General features: G+C 46.5%; 1 long non-coding RNA gene across 1 annotated transcript in view; it reads left to right on the top strand.

Annotated features, from left to right (window-relative positions):
• The window catches only part of LOC309523711, a 37,834-nt gene extending 15,489 nt beyond the window's left edge, over positions 1 to 22,345 (top strand). Inside the window, exons 2-4 of the long non-coding RNA XR_014215553.1 lie at positions 16,242 to 16,393; positions 17,948 to 18,284; positions 21,559 to 22,345. This is a non-coding gene — a long non-coding RNA (uncharacterized lncRNA). The remainder of the gene's footprint in view (positions 1 to 16,241; positions 16,394 to 17,947; positions 18,285 to 21,558) is intronic.
• Positions 22,346 to 25,075: the final 2,730 nt, after the last annotated feature.

Below are 25,075 nucleotides of genomic sequence, written 5' to 3'. Positions count from 1 at the left end.
CAAAGTGTGCATAGGATTGCAGCCTCAGACTTTCATGCACCACAGGTCATTCACTCCTTGACTCGATGGAGAGTTCCGTGAGATCTAGACTGTGCACATACCATATATTTAAAGAAAAACCCCTACAAAAAATAATAATCCTTGGGTTCTGAGAATTATAGCTCTGTGAGGGATAAACTACAATTCCCAGAATTCTAGGGTGTGTGGAGAATATGTTCTAAGTGTGTGGTGTGCATGCAGCTTTACCCCCTAAAGATGCCCAAAATTTCAGCCTAGCCTGTCATTCCACATAGGCTCTTTTGGAACCCAAATCAAGGGCTGGGTGCTACTTGTTAAAACAACAATGTCAGCATATATTTATATTCATATGGCATTTATATACCAGGTGGACCTCACAAAGTGGTTTGAATAAGATTATGACAACAGTAAAGGTAAAGGGACCCCCGACCATTAGGTCCAGTCATGACCAACTTTGGGGTTGTGGTGCTCATCTCGCTTTATTGGCCGAGGGAGCCGGCATACAGCTTCCGAGTCATGTGGCCAGCGTGACTAAGCCGCTACTGGCCAACCAGAGCAGCGCACGGAAACGCCGTTTCCCTTCCCGCCAGAGCGGTCCCTATTGATCTACTTGCACTTTGACGTGCTTTTGAACTGCTAGGTTGGCAGGAGCTGGGACTGAGCAATGGGAGCTCACCCCGTCACAGGGATTTGAACCGCAGACCTTCTGATCAGCAAGCCCTAGGCTCTGTGGTTTAACCCACAGCGCCACCCGCATCCCTGTGACAACTATAAGCATCACTTTTTTTAAAAAAAAAGGTTCCTGTAGAAAGGATAAGACCACTTATTTGTTGGGAAAAAGTTGTTCCAGCTTCTTCTCCATTCCCATGGGGATGGGGGAGATGGTTCTTCAGATGTCCTTGTGGTGGTGGTCATGTGTGTGTGTGTGTGTGTGTGTGTGTGTGTGTGTGTGTGTGTGTGTTGCGGGGGTGGGGGTGAGGTGGGGTGAAGAGGCTGCTACAGAAGCTGGATGGTGACAGTTCCTCAAGCTTCTTTCTTCTCCACTCTGTTCAGGGGCAATATGGTATTGCATTATTTTTTTCTCCCCAGCCAGCAGTCTTCTCAGTTAAAAATTAACTCTTTTAAGAATATACCTGCAGTTTGATTGCCCGGTCTAGAATTAACGAGCCATTATAGGTGCTAATGGGCCCAGGTGAAGATCTGTGAAGGACTGAGTGCCTTTCCCCATGTGCTGGGGACTAGTGGGCCCCTGTCGTGAGCTTCCCAGAATCGTTCCCATAAGCTGAACAATGTTTGTGCTAATGATGACAACAGCAGCAGCCTGTGTTTCAGGAAAATCTGCCATGCATTGCTTCTGTAGCATGAATCATTAGGGATTCTGTGGGAGCGTGGCTTGCGCCAGTAATGTGCTTAAGATGAAAAGGAGGCTTTTAATGAAGACTTCTATGCCAAAAAACACGGAACCTGTGGTTCTCCAGATGTGGTTGGACTACAATTCTCATTGTCTCATGGCTAAACTATGGAACTTGCTCCCAGAGGAGGCAGTGGTGGCCACCAACTTAGCTGGCTTTAGAAAAAGATTATACAAATTCGTGGAGGGCAAGGCTATTAATGGCTACCCATGGTGGCTATGCCCTACCTCTGCTGCCAGAGGCATTATGCCTCTGATTACCAGTTGCAGGGAGCCACATGTGGTCAGAGTGCTTTTGCACTTGTGTTTAGCTTGCAGGATTCCCACAGACCTCTGGTTGGCCACTGTAAGAATAGGATGCTGATCTAGATGCGTCAATGGCCTCATCCAGCAGGCTTTTATCATGTTCTTTTGTTTGTGCCCAGAGAGGGCATGCTGACTACATGGAGTCCAGCAACATTGGGAGGGCCACAGAGACCTCCCTGCTGTAGGTTGATATTGCTTGATTCAATGGAACAGTCTACCTGATTATTACTTAGACAGCTGTGCCTGGTACTACCAACCTTTCTCACTGATTTGTTCACAGTGAAACAAATCCTAAAGTTCTGGTCTTAAAAGTTAATTAGGCAGCAGCAGTACCTATTTATCTACTCGCACTGGCGTGCTTTCGAACTACTAGGTTGGCAGGAGCTGCAACAGAGCAATGGGAGCTCACTCCCTTGCAGGGATTTGAACCACTGACCTTCTGATCGGCAAGCCCAAGAGACTCAGTGGTTTAAACCACAGCGCCACCTGCTGTGTTCTACCCACCACTGTCAGAAGCAATAATGCCCCTGAATACCTATTGCTGGGAATCACGCAGGAAGAATGCTGTTGGAGGAGGAACTACCGTATATTTGCCCAGCCATTGTGAAAGCAGTGGTGTGCCCTGGATGTGTGCCCTAAATAGGTGAGCTGAAAGACCTTGTGTGCTGGATATGATGTGAAAGTTCCATCTCATCATAATTTTGCCAATGGGCCTGAAACAAAATGTTGCTGTGTAGAGGTACTCCATGGTTCTGTTTCTGGCCACTTCCTTCCATTCTAACCCTCCCCAGCAGTCAGGCAGCATTCCAAGGCTTCTCAGCATGCTCATTTTGAGGATTCTACCTGTCCCTAGGGTGGGTCTCTGTGTGTGTGTGTGTGTGTGTGCGCGCGCGCGCGCGCTCACCATAACCTTTTGTGCTTCTGCAAGCTTCAGGGAATATGGGAGGCGCTCTCACAGCTTTTTATTAGAAGATTGACCTACAGAGGTTCCATAGCCAGGTGGTGGTGCATCTGCTTCAGATAGAAACATCCCATGTTCACCATCTTCTTTAGGATTTAGGTAGCACCCATTGCCTCATGGTTGTGTATCTGCTTTGCAAGGGGAAAGTCCCATGTTCAGTCCCTAGCACCTCTCTCTCTCTCCAATCAGGTATCAGATGCTGGGGAAATCCCCCTGCCTGATAGGATTGCCACCATGGCCCTGCGATTGTGAGTGCCTGGGACCATGAGTGCCACGCAGCATGCATGGCCCTGGCACCAAAATGTGTGGGTGCCTGCCCACCCCCTTCATGGGGCAGCCAGGGCCCCAGGGTGTTGGCACCTATGCTGCCTTAGATCCTGGAAAGCTACCAACAACTCTGGCATTCAGCATTGGGCAAGATGGACCATTGGCCCCAATGCATGGCAATTTCATATGAAGATGAATTTCAGTATTTCCTGGGAGATATTTATGTGTACGGACAGGAAGGCTTCTTTGACAAGCAGCACAAATTTCCCCTGGCGTAGGAATCCTTGGGTCTTTAAAGAGAGGCGCCACAGGCAGAAGTCTAACAAGTGCTGTTTCCCCTGGAAGGAGTTGGATTTATGCAGTTCTTATTTTCTTACGAGATGGTCCAATCTGAAGGTCCTGTCAGTCATATTAGCACACGGGAGGGGAGGGGCAGGGACAACGACCTCAGGCTTGAGCTGCCTCTTGCTGGAGTATTTTGTGTATGTAGAAACTACTGTATAGAGGTAAAATTTACATCCTTTGCCCTACCCACTTCTGCCATCACTGGCATGATGTGGCCCTTGGGTGGTTGCAAAGAAGCAAGTACGGCCCTCAGATTGAAAATGTTCATGTACCAGAGGCACTGTAGCTCTGATCATCAGATGCTGAGAGAAGCGGCAAGATTTTCTCGTGTGGTTCCAGAGATTCCGTTTTTTGGGTAGCCACTGTCAAGTAGCTGATACTGGTGCTTGACAGATATTATGTTTGATTCAGGCAAGCATTATTTTGGATTTAGTTTTTATGGGTAATTTAATTACTCTGATCTTTATCAATATGGTACAAGCTGGAGGGTGTGTGTGTTGAATGCCATAAAAATACACTGATGTTTCCAGTACTTGTCTGTGTTTAACAAATTGCACATAGGAAGGGTGTGTGTGTGTGTGTGTGTGTGTGTGTGTGTGCATCAAATGCATGGTGATTTGCATGTTGTATATTACTATGCTTTGAAGTGGAAATGATAGTGTATCTTTTTATTTCTATTCTTAATTAAGGCTGAAATTGTAAGCTTCCTTTAAACACAATGAGACTTTTATACTGGAATGCAGGAAGTTGCCTTATACTGAATCAGACAATGATTTGTCCCCTGGTGTTGTCTACACTGACTGGCAGCAGCTGCCCAGATTTCCAGTCAGTTAATCTTCCTCATCCCAACCTGGAGATAATGGTGGCTGAACCTGGGACCTTCTGCAGGCAAAGCATGTGTTCTACCTCTGAACTGTGATGCTTCTCCATAATGTGCACAGGACTGGGCATGCCTCTCCATTAATGGAGCATGGAACTTGCAGCAAAATGTTGCAGTATACAGTTTTTCTTCTCAGGATTCCTGCCACTGTACTCCATTCTCTCTCTCCCCACTCTACATATTTCCATTTAGCCACCTATAGTCCTTCAGCATTTTGTGCTCACTGAGCATGCTCAGTCCCCATTGACAGAAGTGGCTGGTGCCGCATGGGACTGGCAGAGTGTAAGGCAAGGAGACCAGCAGTAGGGGGAGCCAGAGCTAATGACAGGCAGAGCCGTCTCCCGACTGGTTGGTAAGAAAGGCACTGGGGATTGGCTGAAGACTAAGGATTGGGCCCAATGTACAAGCCTCCTCCATTGCTAATTGGCCTTTTAAAAGTTATTCCTTCTGTAGGGCTCTTTCCATCCCTGAAGATAACATGTACTTCAGAACACAGGATTCCCACAAGCCTGCTGACATTTCCATCTTTTGGGGAATGGTAGGGACGCGGGTGGCGCTATGGGCTAAACCACAGAGCCTAGGACTTGCCGATCAGAAGGTCAGCGGTTTGAATTCCTGCGACAGGGTGAGCTCCCGTTGCTCGGTCCCTGCTCCTGCTAACCTAGCAGTTCGAAAGCACGTCAAAGTGCAAGTAGATAAATAGGTACCGCTCTGGCAGGAAGGTAAACAGCGTTTCTGTGCGCTGCTCTGGTTGGCCAGAAGCGGCTTAGTCATGCTGGCCACATGACCCGGAAGCTGCATGCCAGCCCCCTCAGCCAATAAAGTGAGATGAGCGCCGCAACCCCAAAGTTGGCCACGACTGGGCCTAATGGTCAGGGGTCCCTTTACCTTTACCTTTACAACTTGGGTCACCATTGCAAGGGCACTTATAACCATAAGTTCCTTTGGTCTCAGTGGGGCTTTGACCTGCGTAAAAATACAGTAAAATAAAAATAGGAATGGACTGATTTAATACAACAACCAGAAGTTGAAGATATAATCATATTTTTGAAGCCTGCACGCACACTATATGTTTAAAGCACATGAATCCACCCTGAAATATCCTGGGAACTGTAGTTTAAGGGTGCTGGGAATTGTAGTCCTGTGAGGGGTAACTACAGTTCCCAGAGTTCTTTGGGAGGGGCGAGCACTTTAAATGTGTAAACATCACCCCTTTCCCTAGAATATGTATTTAAAGCCATTATATTTAAATAGAATGAAGAAAGGAAAAAATATATTTTAAAACAAACAATTTTTGCAAGGGGATTGCAAGTCCTACTCAGAGCAGCAGACCCACAGAAATGAATAGTCCTTAGTCATGTTCATGAATGCCAATGGGTCTACTCAGAGCAGGGGTAACAATGAAGACAACAACCCCCCTATCCCACAACAAATGATGATGATGTCATTGTCATCGTTATCATTAGTTGCTGTTTATTAAATTTGTGTTTATGTTTGTTGGGAGTAAATAGTTATATGAATCTGACAAAAGTAGAGGAATACTGGGCAAATATATTTTTTAAAAGGGGTGGAGAAGAAAAATATTGGGAAATTCCACCGACTCCACCTATTAAATCTGAGGGAGGAGTGGGAATTTTCTACTGCTTGAGGGGTGAAAAGCTCTTTTCCCTGCTTTGCTTAAATATCTGCCCCTTGCTAAGGCCAATTGGTTTATCCACGGAGCTCTGGAGTTCTTCCCCCAAAGTCCTGTCCTAAAAGCACCCAATAATCCTGATGGAGTCACCTAAACCAAAGTTCATGGTCTCTTGTGATGGGTAGTAGCTAGTTGTTGTTCTGTTAAACTTTCCAAGCATAGCTCTAACTTAAGGTGTGTTTCAAACTTTTCAAGGTGTGCAAAATGAGAGACTTTGCTAACATTATTCTTTCCATGTCCATTTTTGGGAGAATCATTGGGTTGCCACCATCTAATTTATACACAGAATAGACCTGTTGAAATTTAACACACCTAATGCTGAATTTAGTGCCGATAAATTTCAATGGGTCTACTCTGAGTAGGACTAATGTTGGAACACAACCCTGTATCATTCCTCCACTGCTAAATTTGTTTTCACTGAACACGCCAAATATCATTTAGGCAATCAGTTTAAAAACATCGGAAGATGCCTTCTACTGAGGCAGTCAGTTGGTCCATCTAGCTCAGCATTGCCTACACGAACTGGCAGCAGCTCTCCAGGGTTTCAGACATGGAGACTCTCTCAGCCCTACTAGGGGATGCCAGGGATTGAACTAGGCGCCTTCTGTGCAGAAATCAGATGCTCTAACAGTGGCGTAGCGTGGGGGGTGCAGGGGGGCCCGACCGCACCGGGTGCAACATCTGGGGGTTAGGGTTAGGGGGCGCAAATCCACGGGTTAGGGGGCGCAAATTACTTGCCTTGCCCTGGGTGCTGACAACCCACGCTACGCCACTGGGCCTGCCCACCCCTGAGGCAAGATGAGGTGACCACCTCAGGTGGCACGATCCACTGGGGCAGCAGATCTGGCCTCCGAGGAATGTGTCACCTGCTGCTGCTGTCATGCGCTCCTTGCACCTGCTGCTTCTACAGCACCCTCTCTGACAATGGGAGGCACTCCTGACATCTTACTACCCTTAGGTAGGAGGTGGCTGCCCTCTGGGATGTCTTGGGCTGATTTAGAGCAGGCCCATTTGAATAGCACTTCAACCATCAGGTAAGGTAAAAAGGTAATGGACCCCTGGACGGTTAAGTCCAGTCATAGGAGACTCTGGGGTTGCGGCGCTCATCTCACTTTCAAGTCGAGGAAGCTGGCGTTTGTCCACAGACCGCTTTCCGGGTCATGTGGCCAGCGTGACTAATCCGCTTCTGGCGCAACGGAACACCATCAGGTAAGGCTGATTTGATTCCCCCTTGTTCCTGACGTTCACTCAACCCTCCTTCCCTGACCAGAGCGGCACCATTTTGTAGTTCGCCTCAGATGCCAAAATGTCAGCCCTACCACTGACCCTCAGCCTTTCCCCCACTTTCTTCAGTGGTTCAGCTTCCCCCTCTCCAGAATGCTTCTGCCCTAAGAACCAAATGAACACCCAGAAGAAGAGCTCAGTGTCATTCAGAACCTTGGATATTCCTCCAGGAGCGAACAACTCAACCACGCTTAGGTTCCTGTTTCACATCTGCCCATGGAACAGCAGCAAAACGGAGCCTCTTTGAGGCAGACCATTGCCTTAACAAGCTATTTACTTAGCTTCATCGGATGGTCCCAAGTTCCAGTATTATAAGAGAGTGGGGGGAACGGACCTCTCCGTATCCAGTTTCTCCACGCCATTCGCGCGCACGCACACAAATATCATTGGGAAGTACAATGGAATGCGCTCCCCCCCCCCATATTCCCTTCTAGTAGTTTCTTAAACACATGCACACAGCTCCTTCCATAGGAACCAACTCCTAGGGGCAGACGTCCCTTCAGGACCCCCAATAAAATATTAGAGGGGTCGCCCTCCCCAAGTTGATTAGCATTGCAATTCAAATGATGTGCATGCACCACGTCTTGTGATTGAGTATGCGGGTCAGGGCTTAGCTGCTGCCCCCATCATTTTATTTAAGTTGGCACCCCTGCCTCCTTTTGTTAGCTTATACCAGGTCTTGCTATCACCTTGACCAGTCTTGATATCTCCTGCCTTTCTCCCGCATAACTTGCCAGGTGAAAGAAAACACGCCCTATCCAAATGCCCTTGTACAGCCTCGACCTTCTCACTCTGTTCTCAAATGCCAGGTGCAGTGTGTGTGTGTGTGTGTGTGTGTGTGTGTGTGTGTGTGTGTGACTGGGGACGGCGCGTTCCTCAGCTCGCTTTTGATGGTGTCTTTCCTTCCACACGCCACCCCTTTCGAATGTTTAATGCTGTGTGTGTTACCCCAGACGCAATTCCTCCCCCACTCCCCGTTCTGAAACGTGAAAATGTATCCCTTCTTTCGCGCGGGATCCATTAGAGGGCTTTAATATCCGTCTTTTTACAGCTGGAAGTTAAAAGCGCCTAAACCAGATTCGTGAACTCTGACATGCTCGCCGCCAGGTCCAACGGGGAAGAGGGAGGGAGAGGGGTGGGTGGGTCGTTGTGGAAAGGGTGCGAGAGAAAGGGGGGCCGCGACGGCTGGCTCCTCCAGAAGGGTGGAGGCATTATAACGTAAAATATATAAATATAAACATGTATATGTATGTTAAAAGATGCAGCTGGGTTGGAGAGTTGCGAAGAAGGAATGTGCGCCCAGCGGCCCAGGGCGCACTGCCGCTCTCCAAGGCCCATGAACCTCTCCAAAAGTGTAGGACGCATCTAGGAATGCGCCTCTTCTTCTTCTTCTTCTTCTTCTTCTTCTTCTTCTTCTTCTTCTTCTTCTTCTTCTTCTTCTTCTTCTTCTTCTTCTTCTTCGTCCCCCCTTTCCAAGAGCAGAGCACATTTTCCTCCCCTATGGAATTTCTCTATCGCCAAAGAGCAGGAGATCTTCCTACCTGGCACTTTTAGAGGAAATCTTAACTACTACCTCCCTCCCCTTCAGCTAACAAGCCGGCTTTGGAGAACCCTGCTTAAATCCAACCCATTTCCTTCGCTGGGGTTTCTTTATCCCAACCCCCAACCCCCGCCCACCTTTGCTTCGTCCGACTTTGGTTGCCAGAGCAGTTTGCCAAAAGAGTCACCTTTCGGCACTACTTAAGGGCGACTCCCTGGCTTAAGTTGGGCTGCCTTTACATATTTCCTGGGCCTCGCTGGCTGGATTCCGTCCCCCCTTCTTTTTACTTACTGCTTCGGTTTGTCAAAACCAACGAGGATTTCCTCTTTTCATACCTCGAGATCCCTGTCATTAGCACTCGGAATTAACTCCTTTTCTTATATCCGGTTGCAGAGGAATAAAGAAACATTGATCCTGAGCCTTTTCACCGAGAGGCCTGCAAGAAACGCTGGTTTAGCACCATAGTGTCCCACTTTGCCCTAGTGAGGATGCAATCCAGGATAGGGAATGTGGCGGGGAATGCGTTTTGCCCCTTTCCTACTTCTGAGGGAGAATTATCCTTCCTTGCTTCGGTTTGGTTTGCTCCAATTTTATTTGCACAGGGTTGCTTTCTGCAGAGCGCCCCTTTCCATTCAGAGAAAAGGGCTGATCTACAGACACACTCCTGCGGGCGCTCCCGAAGCGGAACTCACACCCCAGGCCGTGTGCGCTCTGCTGCGAGGCAAAACCCACTCCGACCCACCTCCATTTTTCCAACCAAGCTCTCCAGGGGAGCACGTCGGAATTCGGTTTCAATTCGAGTTCTCCCACACTAGTTGTGAACAAATCAGATCCCCTTCAATCTTAATCCGAAAGTAGATGGGCCTGGGAGCCCAGCCAGGGGTTTACATTATTCTAATCGGCCCCGATCTTCAATGCCCTAGTTGCGGAAAGGAGCTGTTTTGTGACGACGAAGCGAATCCAGCCCGTTACAGTGGTACCTCGGGTTACATACGCTTCAGGTTACATACGCTTCAGGTTAGAGACTCTGCTAACCCAGAAATAGTGCTTCAGGTTAAGAACTTTGCTTCAGGATAAGAACAGAAATCGGGCTCCGGCGGCGCGGCGGCAGCAGGGGCCCCCATTAGCTAAAGTGGTGCTTCAGGTTAAGAACAGTTTCAGGTTAAGAACGGACCTCCGGAACGAATTAAGTTCTTAACCTGAGGTACCACTGTACTTTATTCCACGTAAGGATCACATCTGGAACAGTTACAGGGCTGCTAAAGCGATCCAAGCACGCGTTAAACGGGGTCGTCGCCGTCGTTGCTGCTCTAATATAGCAAATGTTAGAGAAGACCCTTTGAAATAGATGAACATGACTAACTTGGGTGTATTAATTTCAATGGGTCTACTCGAAGTAAAATTAGTTGGATACAACCACTACCACCAACAAATTTATACAGTGTATAGCTCAGTGCCAAAATAAGATTCTAAGCATAAAAACACTCCACCCAGGATGGTGGTGGTGATATCTCGCTCTATTTTAAGGTAATCTTTCGCAGCGTTAATTTTGCCTCCAGGGGACTCGTGAACCAAATGCTTTTTGGGGTGGACGGTGGTCCTAATTTCCCACTTCTAGCATCGAATGAAGGAAGCTGTTTTTGCCAGACCCGTTGCCAGGAATGTTGCGATAGCGGGTGCGGGGAGAGGCTAGTCTATGGGATAGCAACAGGGAACCATTGCAGAACATCATAAATATGTGCAGGCAGCCTGGTATCCTTGCTAATCTGATTGGTTCCTGGAGAGCATTAGCCGTTTGCTTTGATGGTTTTCCGATAAGTAAGAGGACTGGATTTATATTTTCCTTTTATGTAAGATGAACATTCGCCAATGAGAACGCCCATCCGGGGGCTACACTCTTGCCTAGGGGATCTCTTTGCCGTTCGGAATCAATGGAAGCCGGGGGTTTCGCCCCGGATTCTACAGTAACAGGGAAGTTGTGGCTCTGCGGATGTTGCTGTACTCCGACCCCACAGCCTTCCCGGCTATTAGCCACGGTGGCCGGGGCTCTGGTGGGTGTTAACGTCCTACAGCATTGCGGTGGAGGCGGGGTGTCACCGCATCTCAGCCCTAGGTTTGAAGTTGCAACCTTGGCTAGGAGGTCAATCCCACTAAACCAACCCCAGACAACGGGGAATGGGCCCTGCCTCACAGTATAGCTTTGCGCCCAGAAGGTCCCAGGTTCAAACCCCAGCATCTCCAGGAAGGACCGGAAGAAGCACCTGGTCTGAAACCCTGCCGCTTCCGGTCAGTGTAGACAATACTGAGCTGGATGGAGCAACGGTCTGAGTCGGTATAAGGCAGCTTTCTATGCAACACAATTCTGCTTACTTTCAAGTATGCATTCACAGGGGATTGCATATTTTTTTAACGGGCCCTAAGACTTCTGGATGCTTTTCCTGGAAACATGTGCCAGCGACACCCTTTTCTCCGTTGGAAAAGTCTAATTGCCCGTGAGTTCCGATCAATGGACTTCTGGTACTTCCATGATGTCTGTTGGGAGAAGGGGGATAGTGAGGGAACCTTCCCTTAATTAGCCTTTCCTGGCTCTCCTCCTCCTCCCCCTTCTTTTGCCTTTTTCAAAAATGTGGTTTCCTGGCGTTCAAAGGGCCCATTCTGGGGCTTTTTAATTCCCCGCCGGCCTTCGGCAGCTTTTGCGCAGCGGCGAGCGGGTAATTTATAGCGGAGCCTTCAGAGCCAGCGCGGTCGAGCGGGAAGCTCGCTCCTACACGCCTTGGCCGAGGCATAAATCACAGGAAAGGCATACACTCCTTCCTCCACCCGCCCCACTCTGCGGTCACTCAATGAGAACGGGGCGAGGTGGACACCAACCTGCTTCCCGGAGCAGGTGCCTACTCTTTTACGCCCTCCGCCAAGTTCCAACAGGCTCTGCGACTTGGGACAGGTTAAAAATATAACATGCTAGTTAGGAGTTCCCGGAAAGGAAAAGGGGATCTCTCCGCAGCGACTGGGGATCCCGTGGCCTCGATTCATAGCCTCCTGGCGATGCAGTAGGGTTACTTCTGGTGCTGCTGACTATCTATCTATCTATCTATCTATCTATCTATCTATCTATCTATCCCATTTTTCCCCCTCCAATGAACGCGAAGGTGGCATTTGCGGTTCTCCTCATTTAATCCCCACAACAACCCTGTGAGTTAGGGACTGAGAGGCAGTGGGGCAAGGGTGCGCAGACAATTTCATGGGCAGTGTGGTGCAGTGGGTAGAGTGTTGGACTAGGACCTAAGATACTAGGGTTCACATCCCCAGTCGACCATGGAGCTCGCTAGGTGATCTTGGAAACAGTCACTGCCTCTCAGCCTAAGCTACCTCACAGGGTTATTGTGATTGATCATCGTAATCATTTTGACCTCCCAGGGTTCAAATCCGGCAGTCTAATCTCCACACCACCACTGGCTTTCCTTTCCTTTCCTTTCCTTTCCTTTCCTTTCCTTTCCTTTCCTTTCCTTTCCTTTCCTTTCCTTTCCTTTCCTTCCCTTCCCTTCCCTTCCCTTTCCGCAGCCGTTTTGGGTTTGTAACTACCTGGAGTCAATGACCGACCTACTTTTGGGGGGCCCTGAAGCTTGAAGCCTCTTTGCAACCAGCAACAGGTCTGGGTAACTACTATTATCTTCTTCAATGCGGTTGTTTGCAACAACCTTTACAACATCTGTGCTATTGACTCTCAAACTTTGGGTTTGTTAAAATATACACAAAAAACCCCAAGCAATTTCACTGAAATCCATGCAACTCAAATTAGGTCTACTAGACCCATTTTTAAAAAGCGATTTGGAATGAGGTTGCTTCTGGGGCCCTTGCGAGATAAGGGGCCTTGAAGCTGAAGCTTCATTAGTTTCAGAATAGACCCGCCCCTGCCTGGAGCGGTGATCTCAGTGCAACCTGCAATCGTTGGCGTAGCCGGGATTTTTGTTAGAGGGATTTGTATTTATTTTTATTGATTTAGGGGGGAAGTTGCCTCTCCTACCCGCACCCCCATGCGCGCAGTGTCGTTAGATCTGTACCGGGGTTTACAAAAGATCAGGCCAAAGTCTCCTGTGGTGGTCACAGTGGCCAACCCAACGCCTCCAAGGGAATCCCAGAAGCAGGTCCCGAGCGCAGCGGCGTTCTCCTCGCCTGCGATTCCTAGCCATTGGCCTTCGCTCCGAGAGTGCAGGTGGTACATTGCCATATCCTCAATGAATCCCCGAATTCCTACACTTGTTCAGAAGTCAGTCCGGCAGAGTTCGATGGGTGCTACCCTATCCTAGGCACCCGCTTTCCTGGGAGGATGTTTCACTTAACACAGTGGGGGCTGCTCCAGATTAAAATTGGCTTGGGTCTGTGCGGCTGGCTTCGTTTATTTATTTTAGCTGAGAGTCCCCGTTCGAAATTTACCAAAGTCCACCTCCTTCAAACGTTGGTTTTCTCCACCAACATCTATGCAGTTTACGGCAGAATATCAGGAAGCAGATGGGAGGTTGTATCCTAGTTTTGGAGAGTCATCTACTTTCAGATGATATTTCAGATAAAGTATTTTCAGCCCGGTGGGAGAGCGTCTGTTTTGGACGCAGACAGTAGCATAGGAAGGCAGGGGCAGGGCGACTGGGAGACACAGTCCCTCCGGGTGCTTGGGTAGCGCGATGTCCCACAAAAAGCTCAGCAGCTTTGGGTGATCATCGGCGGGAGTTGCTACGCCAGTGCAAACAGAAGGTCTCCGGTTGGACCCCGGGCATCTCCAGGTAGGGTTGGGAGATAGACGTCCTGTCTGAATTGCTAGAGAGGCGCTGCCAATGGGATAAAGCAGCTTCTTGTTTGTCCACTCTCTGTCTCAAGGTGCTCACACAGTTTAGCCAACAAACCTATGTAGTTATAAAATCCACTGGTTGAAAACACACACACACACGTCAGTGGCACTGGTACCAGGATTGCACAGAGTTTAAGCACGTGTTTACAGCTGCAAGCCCATATAGATTTCCTAGCAAAGAAGGCAGTCACTGAATTTACTCCCAAGCAAACGCTCATGGAATCAAACTGCGGATTGATTCCCACGGATGAGAAGCGGCTATAAAAACGCTTGGATTGGAATCACGATCTGAACTCGTGTGTGTGTGTGTGTGTGTGTGTGTGCGTGCGTGCCTGCGTCTAAAAAAAGTCTAGGCGCGCACTATCAGCATCCTTCCGCGGGAATAAGGTCCATAGGCGACCTGTTGACGATCAGGACCTAAACGGTCATCTCTGCCTGCGCCCTATTGCACTACGCATCGGAAACCCGCTTCATTGCGATTAATATAATCTATCAAGTAAACACGATTTAGAAACCACGAACTCATTATCTCCCTTTGGGGTCAGGATCCAATTGTCCAAAAATGGTTTTTGGAAAGTGGTGGGACTTCGGTGATGGAAAAGTTATATAGGAGGAATTGATATCGCGACTGCAGATATGACAGTGATTTCCTTAGGCATATGTGTTTTACATTTATTTCAGCATGAAAGTCAAACAGGATTGTGAAAACTTCCCTCGGAAATGCATGGGGTTTAGACGTTTGTTTGCCAGTGGTGCCAAGTTGAATAAAATTTTGGGAGAGCCCAGGTGAGCCCCGTCGACATAATCGATCATAAGACGAGGCTCGCACACACCATTTGAATAATAATGCCCGTCAACCTGGGGGGGGGGAGGAAGCACTCTCAAATATTTTAATGGGGAGGCGGCAAAGGGACTTTGGCCCCTAGGAATTAACTCCTAAATTGGCTCAATGCATAATAATGGGTTGTATCCGACTAACTCAGAGTAGACCCACTGAAATAAAGGAACTTGATTCTATAATCTATTCGAAATAATAATAATAATAATAATAATAATAATAATAATAATAATAATAATAATACAGCCCTGTTCCTAGGACTGTATTATGTTTTAACAGTTTTAAATTGTTGTATCCTCCCCAGGGGATCTGTTGGTAAAGGGCAGGTCATAAATTTTATCATAATCATAATAATAATTCAACAGTAGTTCTCATTTAATTATATTGATGTTCGTTTTAACTTTTTAAAAAATCCGTAAAAACACACGGATTCATCATTCATGGATTTTAATCCTACCTGGGCGTAAACCAGAAGCAGGTTTAATGGACTGAAATTGAATTTATTTTTCAGTGCTGGGAAGTGGGATCCAGATCATTCCCACTCTCTATCCCGCCCCTTCCCAACACATTTCATGTCCATTGTTTCCACTGTGACTTCCAACACCTGCTGGAATCTCTCCTGATGAAATCAATGGCGCTTTTGTTTGTTTGTTTGTTTTAAACGACAGCTTATGAACGGATTGTCCGACCTCCCCTTGTTAGGGATGCCATTCTGAGAACCTGCACGCGACCGTCGCCCCCTCCCAGCCCAAAATAAATGAGTGATTTCAAATCTGTGGGGGTATTTTATTTATTTCAGCCGCGCTGATCAGCCGCCCAGACACGGCGTTATCCAAGCTGCTTACAAAGCATATCTCAGGAAAATGCAGCAATAAATCCAGAATGAAAATAAATAAATCAGTAAACACATTCTCACAAGTACATTGCGGGGGGGGGGGCGTTTCCCTGGATTCTACAGGAAGGGGTGGGACACACACACACACACACACACAATCCCATTTTATTTTTTTATTCGATTTCAGTAAATCCAGCAATGGGGATATCAAGGGGTAGCCCACAGACCTTTCCCTCCCCCCGCCACAAATAAGAGCCGTTTCCAGATTTCTGATCAGACTGGCGTGTGTGTGGGGGGGGGGGGAGAGAGAGACCTTTAGGGGTCCCGTTTCATAAGGTACAACTGCAATCGCCATTTCCTTCCCCGTTCCTTTGATCCCACCAATGTGCTAAAATTCCATTCGCTCTGTTTAAAACGCGGGGTGGGGGGGGTGGGGGTGGGTGGGAGGCGAATCCCAGTCAGGCAGTTCGGGCGAAATCCGACGGGAGTCCAGCACGGCAAACGTGGCTCTTTTGTGCCGGATGACTCGCTTGAGAATTTTTAATTTATTTAATTTATTTAGGTGGGGGGTATTTAAAAATAATAAAAACAGGTTTGCGTTTGATAGTGTAACGTCCACACGTACACGTACACGTACACACACACACACACAAGCAAACAAACTCTTGCCTCGCGTACTCGAATACGCTCTACCGAAGGAATTTGAAAACAGTTTGTCTCCTAAGTGCCACGACGATTGGTAATAATGAGCAATCATAGCTCCTATAAATAATACTGCGTTGTATGTAAATTCTAAGCAGAGTAAGCCCACTGAAATAAATGAACCCTAAGTAGGCCCTCTCTACTGATTTCAGTGGGTCTACTCTGAGTGGAACCAACACTGGGCGGTAGCCCCAAAATAGCCAAACAAAACGGGGAGGAAAGGATGAATGAGATAATAAATTTCGAAACAAAATAAAATTGAACCCCCCGCCATTTTTTTTAAAAAAGGCTTCTTTTCTCTTTGTCAAACAGATGGAGAAAAAAAACCCCAAATATCTCAAAGAAGGCTTTCACTAAGCTTAATTCAAACGTCTTCTTCTATAACTGAGACGAAGGATTAAGGATAGATACAACAGACGGAAGGAAACGCGACCAGGATTGTGGAAACAACTCGGCGAAGATACACTCCGGTACGATATTTTAATGATCGCCCCTAATATGAGATTATGATACATATTGCATTGATAGCCTGAGCGTTACCGATGTATATATACATAACATCTCTTCTTCCCCTAACGACTTTGAGCAATATATTCTGCGGTAGCTAAATTGTCTCAAATACGCAGGAACTTTCGCTCTTCCTTCGTTCTTGCTTCCTGACCTAGACAAAACTAAAGACGTGTAAAGGCAGGCTTTTAACACCCACACCACCACCACTTATAGTAATATAATAAATGACGGTGGCAATATTAACGCTATCCCGAGTCCCTGGAAGACCCACACTGCTTCTTCCCTACTTGTATTTGTGTAGGGGGCCGTTAAAACTTTTGTGTTTAATGTGGTTTTTGTGGGGGTTTTTTGGTATGTTCCTAGTTGTTTTGGCTGTTGTGAAATTTACTGTTTTCTGCTGTTTGCTTAATATTTATTTGTGCTTTACTTGAACACTGCTCTGATTCCCTTAGAGAGCAAGAACGGGATTTAAAGGATGTTAAACTAATTAAAGATATTAATAATTACATTGCAGCATTATTAATATGAATTAAAGAAGGCAATATTTATTACTACAGTTAATGCTATATCATATATGATATTGTATAAATTATACTATCCATACAAATTAAATAAATTAATATTTCTTAGTATCATTATCAATGTGTTCGTGAATTATTAGTAATACTATTATTAACATTGTTAATATCATTAACTTTTATTAGTTAATAGTTAACGATGTTACTATTGTTGTCGTTGTTTATTTTTAATAACAGTATTTCCCCTGTAGTTTGAGAATTCTAGCAGGCGTCTCAAAGCCCTTTCGTTGGTCGCCACAAGATTTAAACATTTGGCGAGATTAGGTCGATCATTCTGTACATCAGCGTTTCTGTCAATTTGCAGGTATTTGAAGGAAATTAGAAGAGAGAGGGAGAAGTCAAAGTGAAAATAAAATAAAACAAATAAACCCAAGATTCTCGAGTCTAGTTGCCCAGTTCATTAATAATAATAAATAATAGCATGAAAGTTATTGAGGGTTTTCTAAGTTGGTGTAAGGTTGAGAATAAGCGCTCCCCTCCAATTCCTTTTTTCTGTTTTTCTAAAGGACAATTATTCTAACTATGCACTTATTTTGAAGAACAATACTGTAACATTAAACAACCACGATGGATGGCATCGAGGCCAGGCTATCCAAGGTCATTTGACATTCTGTGGCTGTATCTATCCTTATACAGGTATCAGATCCCTATTCGTAAAAGCCATTCATCATCATATTATTAATAACCATTATCACGACTGGCAATCAGCCTCGTCTAGAACGATCGGCCGTTGCGCGCTACTTGCGGATTCCTATCTACTCTTCCGCCCTTTGAAGTTTCTACCTCGTGGGGAATTCTTTTAAAAAAATAAAAATAAGAAATTGTCCGCTCGGAGGCTTTGGATCACTCAAAGAAGCGCTGACGTCGCTCTTCCAAATTGATGTGAAATCGGATTTCAGCCTCTCCCTTCTCTGCTTTTTCTTCTCCCCTCGACAGAGCTGGCGCCCCACCCTGCCCGATCCCAGGCTTTGGCGAGGCGTCTCTGTGGCCGGGCCCGAGGGACCAGGCGCCCCGATGGCGAGGAGAAGAAGCAAGGCCGAGAATCGGTCCCCAAGGGTCGCCAGAGGACTCTCTCTCCGCTCCCTTCCATTACTTTGCACCGCGCGCCAAGCCCTCCGGATCCCCTAAAAGGCCTGGCCAGGCGACGCTGCCTCTCCCTGACCGGCGGTCACCTTCACCTCCAAGAAAGTGGGAATCTCCGACGACGCGCGTGTCTATGGATTGCTCAGGCTCCCCCTGGAACGGGTGGGACCGGGAGCGCAACCGCATTGAAGTAAAAACTGAGTTGTTTGTTTTTTCCCTTCTCCCGCGCTATCTAGGCGAGGGAAGTCTTGGTGTAAGGACTACTGGAACATCCTGGTTTGAGGAAGGAAAAGCGCGACTGATCTTTCACCGTGGAACCCCCTCTCCCCGCAAAGCCATACACAGTCCCGCACGTTTGGGTCCAGAAATACTTCTCATTTATTGGCTGTTGTTTTGAGACGGGATTACTGGGACATCATTTTACTCCTCTTTGCTCCAACCCCATGTCACATCCACATGTAAAGCAGTCTTATAACACTTTAACACTTTAATTGTAGTTCTTAACAGGCTATGGTCCTCAGGATTCTTTGGGGGAAGCCATCATTGTTTAAAGTGCGCCAAACATATGATGAGCGTGTGACCCTAGTCTGTTCCGTACATTTCCCATTCGATATGTCCTGCCCCCTCCCCCTGCTGATGTCAGGCAGCATCTGTGGAACTCTCTGCCTCATTGACATCTGCTGCCCTACAATCCTAACCCCTATTTTGCCTTCTACTGAAGACCGGAGCTGAAACTGTAGATTTCTGCCCCCACCCCATCCCGCAGCCCCCAGACTTTATCTCTCAGAGCCCACAATACATGAAAATGTTGACATCTGTTTATTCCCACCTTTTGGCAGGGGCGTACGAAGGAGGGGGCAGGGGGCGGTCTGCCCTGGGTGCCACCCTGATGGGGGTGACAAGATGGTATTGTGCCTCCCCCGAGCTGTAGAGCGGCCGAGGGCACACACACAGCATGCATATGGGCTTCTGCGAACGCGCTGTCACTGGCCTATCTATTCTGAATGTACTGGTATTCTGAATGTTTTTAAGTGATGCCAATAAAGGTTACTTGACTTAACTTGACATGCACAGTCTGTATGGGCACCGCACAGTTGCTGCCAGGTGGTTAGCCCTGCCCCTCGGCGCCTTGCCTTTTGGTATACTTTTTAATAGGAGAGGTAGTGGGTAATATACTACTCTACCAGGGATTGTCTCCAGATAGTGTTGGATCACAGTCTCATTGTCCCTGATATCATGGGTGTAGTAGACAGTAGTGTTGGGGGGGGAACACGGACGACTTGGTTAGGGTGGGGTAGGACTTTTGTTGGGGGGACAGAAATAACATAATTGGTCAGTTAAGTATTTCTATTGTTTTACAAGTGGGGCAGCTGCCCCTTCCCTCCCCCCTCCGGCCATGCCCCTGCCTCAGTGCTTTTTTTCCTAAAAAATGTTTAGGCTTACTCTCATTTCCCTACTCATATTGAAATACTGCTCCTCAATGAGGCCAAACTTAGATTCACAAAACGTTTAGGGGTATGCGTACCCCTGTGTCCCCCCCCAGAAAAAAGCACTGCCCTCCCTGACATTGTTATCACTATTATTATCTGGCCCTTCACCCTAGATTCCCAGGGCAGGTTACAACAATTAGAGCACCATGTTCAAAACAGTTTTAAACAACTTGCAACCACAGAAATGAGGCGAGTCCTTAAAATATGCAACTCTTTTGTCAAAAGCCAGGATAAAAGGGTGCATCTTTAGCTGTGCTGGCAAAAGCTGGTGGAAGTTATATTACTCCAGCTACAGCAAGCGCCCTGTTGCGGAGGGTTGCCAACCTCTCTTTCCCTCACAAAGCAACAATTCCTATACTTCCCTGTGAAGAAGGACTGACAGTTAAACCACTGAGAAGAATCATAGCTCTGTGAGGGGAATAAAAGGTAAAGGTAAAGGGACCTCTGACCATTAGGTCCAGTTGCAGACAACTCTGGGGTTGTGGCGCTCATCTCGCTTTATTGGACGAGGGAGCCGGCGTGCAGCTTCTGGGTCATGTGGCCAGCATGACTAAGCTGCTTCTGGCGAACCAGAGCAGTGCACGGAAACGCCGTTTATCTTCCCGCTGGAGCGGTACCTATTTATCTACTTGCACTTTGATGTCCCTTTGAACTGCTAGGTGGGCAAGAGCAGGGACTGAGCAAGGGGAGCTCACCCTGTCGCGGAGTTTCGAACCGCTGACCTTCTGATCGGCAAGTCCTAGGCTCTGTGGTTTAACCCACAGCGAATAGGGCCCTACTAACAACTCTCAGCACCCTGAACATTTTGCAGCTCCCAGGATGCATTGGGGGAAGCCATGACTGTTGAAACTGACATGATACTACTTTAAATGTGCAGTGCAGATGGAGACTCAGTCTTGCATTAGGGAATGTTTCTCTGCTTGGTTCACATCCACACCATACATTGATGTGTGTAGCCGGGGGGGGGGCGGCAGGGAGGGGCAGCTGCTCCCCCTAAATCAATAAAAATTAATAAAAATACATAGCTAAGAGGTCTCCCCCAAAAAAGGCCTTGCCCCCCTAAGAAAAATCCTGGCTACACCCATGCATAGATTTAAAGGACTCATTCACCACTTTAACTGTCACAAAGTACCCTGGGACTTGTAGTTCGTTCATGGTGAAGGAAATTATAGCTTTGTGAGGTCAGCACCCTGGGGTGCTGGGAAGCCACGACTCACAGAGTGGTGCAAGAGTCCTTGAAATGTCTTGCACAGGTACATAGCAAGTTTTCTCTCCCCTCTAACTTCTGCTTGGCATTTTGTGTCAGTTGAGCACATGCAGTTCCCATGGGGTTATTTAAATCCCTCCCTCTTTAGCATCCTGCAAAATCTTTGTTCTGTAAAACTTGGACTTCCTCCAAACCTCCTATTATTCCAGGGGCATGGCACCATTTGCCAGGGGAGGTGCATGTGCATGCGCCCCAGGTGGGGGCAGAGTGTGCTCGTCCAGCCCTTGCCCCAGGTGTCACCACCGGTGGGTGCTTGAGCACTGGGTGGGGCAAGCAGGGCACATGATGGGGATCTCTGCGGTGTGCACGCGTGCCTGGTTGACACCCCCTCCGATTGTGTGCCCGGGGCAATGGCCCCCCAGCCCCCCAATGCTACACCACCGTGTTATTCCCCTTTTCTGCATGAGTGGAGCTTTTTGGTTATGTAAGGACTAGCACATAGAGAATCAAGATCATATCAGTGTATATATAATATGTGAGCCTTACCTGCAACAAAATGTTACAGCATGGTTCCAGCTGCTTCATTCCACTATCACCACCCTAGTTTTCACACAGTACTCAATTAGCATTTAGTTATGTCCTCATAAACGTTGTTTTGACATTTGAGCTTCCCTTATAATTTTCTTCGCTTGTGGACGACTTTAAATCTGCCACTACCCCTTTCCCCCACCATTGATTTTCTCTCTCTTTCTCTCTCTCCCATCAAGGTTCATCATTGGCACATCTGAAGCGTGACCAATCTTGTCACCCTCAGTCGGACCCTAATTTATGAAGTGGGCTGGTGGGGATGAGCTTGTGTCTTTAAGAAGTTAGCATTTCAGAAAGTTCCCCCCTTAAGAGACATCTCACCTCCTTGGGACTGAAAGGTTATCAGGAACGATAAATGGTTTCACCTTCGGCCTTTTTTTGACATTTGATGGATGAGATCAGCTTGATGGAAGCCTCTTTGCTCTAATTAGCTACACTCCACTCTAAATTGTTTTAACACCTTCCCTTTGCTCTGGATGAAGTTATGTTGGCATGCCCTAACCTGTAAATTCAGACTTGCCCCATCACCTGTAGCATCAGTTGACATATGATTTTCTTTTGCTCTCTGATTGATGGATAGTCCTCATGATACCAAGGCTTTGGGATAATGCTATGTTCATTATAAACCATCCCCATGACATTGGACACATTGGAACCATGCATTTAAAGCACCAAGATACCACTGTAAACAGACATGGCTTCTCCCAAAGAATTATGGGAGCTGTAGTTTGCTAAGGATGCTGAGAGTTGCTAAGAGACCCCGCTATTCTCAGGGAATTCTGGGAAGTACTTTCCATCCAGGCCTCACATAAGCATGGAGCTGAATTATGTGAATTCCTGAGATAGTAAAAAGAAAAACAAAGGATTGTAGAGTTTAAGATTACAGGTGCAATTCACATTTTTATTTTTATTTTTGGAATGCTCCCCATGTCTTCATTGTTTTTATTAAAAATTGTTTTCATTGTTGGTCTTTGTTACTGTTAAATCCCTTTGAGCTGTTTCACAATATGTGGTTTATAAACTGAGTCAACAAATTAATAATCAATCAATCAATCAATTGAAAAATCAGTTTTTCAGCAAGTATAGAGTCACAGAACATAGAGTTTTAGAGTTAGAAGGGGTCCCAAGGGTTATCTAGTCCAACCCCATGGAAAGCAGGAATTCTCAGCTAAAGCACCTGTGACCAGATGGCCATCCAGCCTCTGCTTAAAAACCTCCAAGGAAGGAGAGTCCACCACATTCGGAGGGAGTCTGTTCCACTGCCAAACAGCTCTTACAGTCAGAATGTTCTTCCTGATATTTAGTCAGAATCTCCTCTTTTGTAACTTGAAGCTATTGATTTGGGTGCTACAGAGCAGGAGAAAACAAGCACGCTCCATCTTCCATGACACAGGCCTCCTTAAGGTAGCTGAAGATAGCTATCATGTCTCCTCTCAGTCTCCTTTTCTCCAGGCTAAATATACCCAGCTCCTTCAACTGTTCCTCATAAGGCTTGGTTTCCAGACCCTGGATCGTCTTGGTCGCCTTCCTGTGCACAAATTGTAACTTGTCAATGTGCTTCTTAAACTGTGGTGTTTAGAATTGGACACAGTACTCCAGGATAGTTTTCTACAGTTTCCCAAGCAAAAACACTAGCATAGCAAGCTAGTGCAAAACCATTCTCTCAGATACTATAGAATTTTTAAATTTAATTGCAGGGAGTTGTTTGTGTGTTAATATGTCTTCCAAAACTGTGACACCCCCATTGCAATTTGAAGTGGTACAATCCATGCTGTCCCCGCTGAACTCTGCCACCCTGGATTCTACCACTTCTCTCTTTCTGGCATGATTTATTGGTGTGTGTGGGGGTGTGGGTGGGGGGGTGATCTTATTTTTGTACCCAGCACACAATTTATTATTATTATTTTTTTACTGAGCATCGTCTGTTTGGAAGAAAAAAATCTGGCCCATCTCCCAGGTGGAATGTGTCTTTCTGAAATACAACCACCTCAGGAGAGAGAGAAAAAAATCTTAAATATGAATTACAATTCTTATATGAAAGACAGATGTGAACTGTTAAAAATGTTTATAATGTGGCTTAACATTAAAAAAAACACCTATTAACGAAGGGAGCTTCGCTGATGGGGATTGTTTGGCATGAGGGATTAATTACAAGGCTTTCACCTCTCGAACTGTCGTCTTAAGCCAGTCAAGACCCAAAGCAGCTAAGCAGATAGAATTTGTTTGTGTATTTTAGAATGGTATAGGAGTCCATTCAACTGGGGGGCTGTGGAGGGAGAGGCTGTTTTATCCCACTGCTTTTCAATCAAAGGCCAAACTCTTTTCCAATTTTAATCCCATGGTAAAGAAATATCATCTTAAATAAGATCATCTGTCAATAAACACAGTCAGGGTAACCACCCTGCCCCCCCCCAACATGCATTCCTTAAGAACTCTAAATTTTAAGGGACAGATTGGATGTAATATACTTTTTAAAAACATGACAAGTAACAGAACACACACACACACACAGACACACACACATTCACATATATTTTTAACACACATATAAACTTCTTTAATGGCACTTTAATCAACATACGGAAAATCTAGGTCTAAGCCCCAAGCGGCCTACAATACCAGTATTGGCAGGAGATAGCAAAGGTTATGAAAGTTATTGAATTATCATCAAAAGTGAGATAATGCTTAGTTATGAGAGAGGGAGAGCTATTCTTTTATTTATTTAAAATATTTATAGGTCCCCTTTCTGAGTGAAACTCACTCCAGGCCTTTTGAATGATATCAAATAAAAATGCAATCCAACAATAATAGTCAAATCAAATACAAAAGCTCCCGTAGAGCTCAAAACATTAATAAAAGCCAGCTGAGAGTGGGTGATAAGTCAACTAAGGCATACTCAACGTAGACCCATGGAAATCGATGGCATCAGTTCATGAGACAACCAGCCCAAAGGAACTCAATGACAGCGTAGACAGAGAGTGAGTCACTCTTTGGATAGGCCGGTAAAAAAATTATGTGGGCCTTCAAAATCTTCCTGGAGACCTTGAAGTATAGTAAGAACATAAAGAGAGCTTGCTGAATCATGCCAATGGCCCATCTATTCCTACATACAGTGGTACCTCGGGTTACAGACGCTTCAGGTTACAGACTCCACTAACCCAGAAATAGTATCTCGGGTTAAGAACTTTGCTTCAGGATGAGAACAGAAATCGTACAGTGGTGGAGCTAATGGAGCCATTAGCTAAAGTGGTACCTCAACTTAAGAACAGTTTCAGGTTAAGAACGGACCTCTGGAACGAATTAAGTTCTTAACCCGAGGTACACTGTAATGTTATCATAGTGGTCAGCTGGAGGTTATTATGGGATGCCTGCAAGAAGGAAACCCCTCCTGTGGATACCAGCAACTGTGCAGGCAGAGCACCTGTTATGTACTGAGCTGAATCCTAGAACAATAGGATCCAGAATGCAGCAGTCTGATTGGTCCGCAGGAGCCACCCAATCCAGCTCCAGGTGGGAGTGAATCAGTGACCTGATTGGCCTGCAGGAGCAGCCAATCAGGCTTCTGGAGGAAGTGAATACACAACCTGACTGGCCTATAGGAGCAGCTTGGAATTAGCCAATCATGTGGGGCCCATTGTGTAAATAGTGTAGATATAGCAGAAGTTTTGGGGAAGGTTTCATTCATTGCTACTATGA

The sequence above is a fragment of the Podarcis vaucheri genome, assembly GCF_965113315.1.
Source record: "Podarcis vaucheri genome assembly, chromosome: Z".
NCBI lineage: Eukaryota > Metazoa > Chordata > Lepidosauria > Squamata > Lacertidae > Podarcis > Podarcis vaucheri.
The sequence above is the reverse complement of the archived record's forward strand: the minus strand, read 5'-3'. Positions and strand labels throughout refer to the sequence as shown.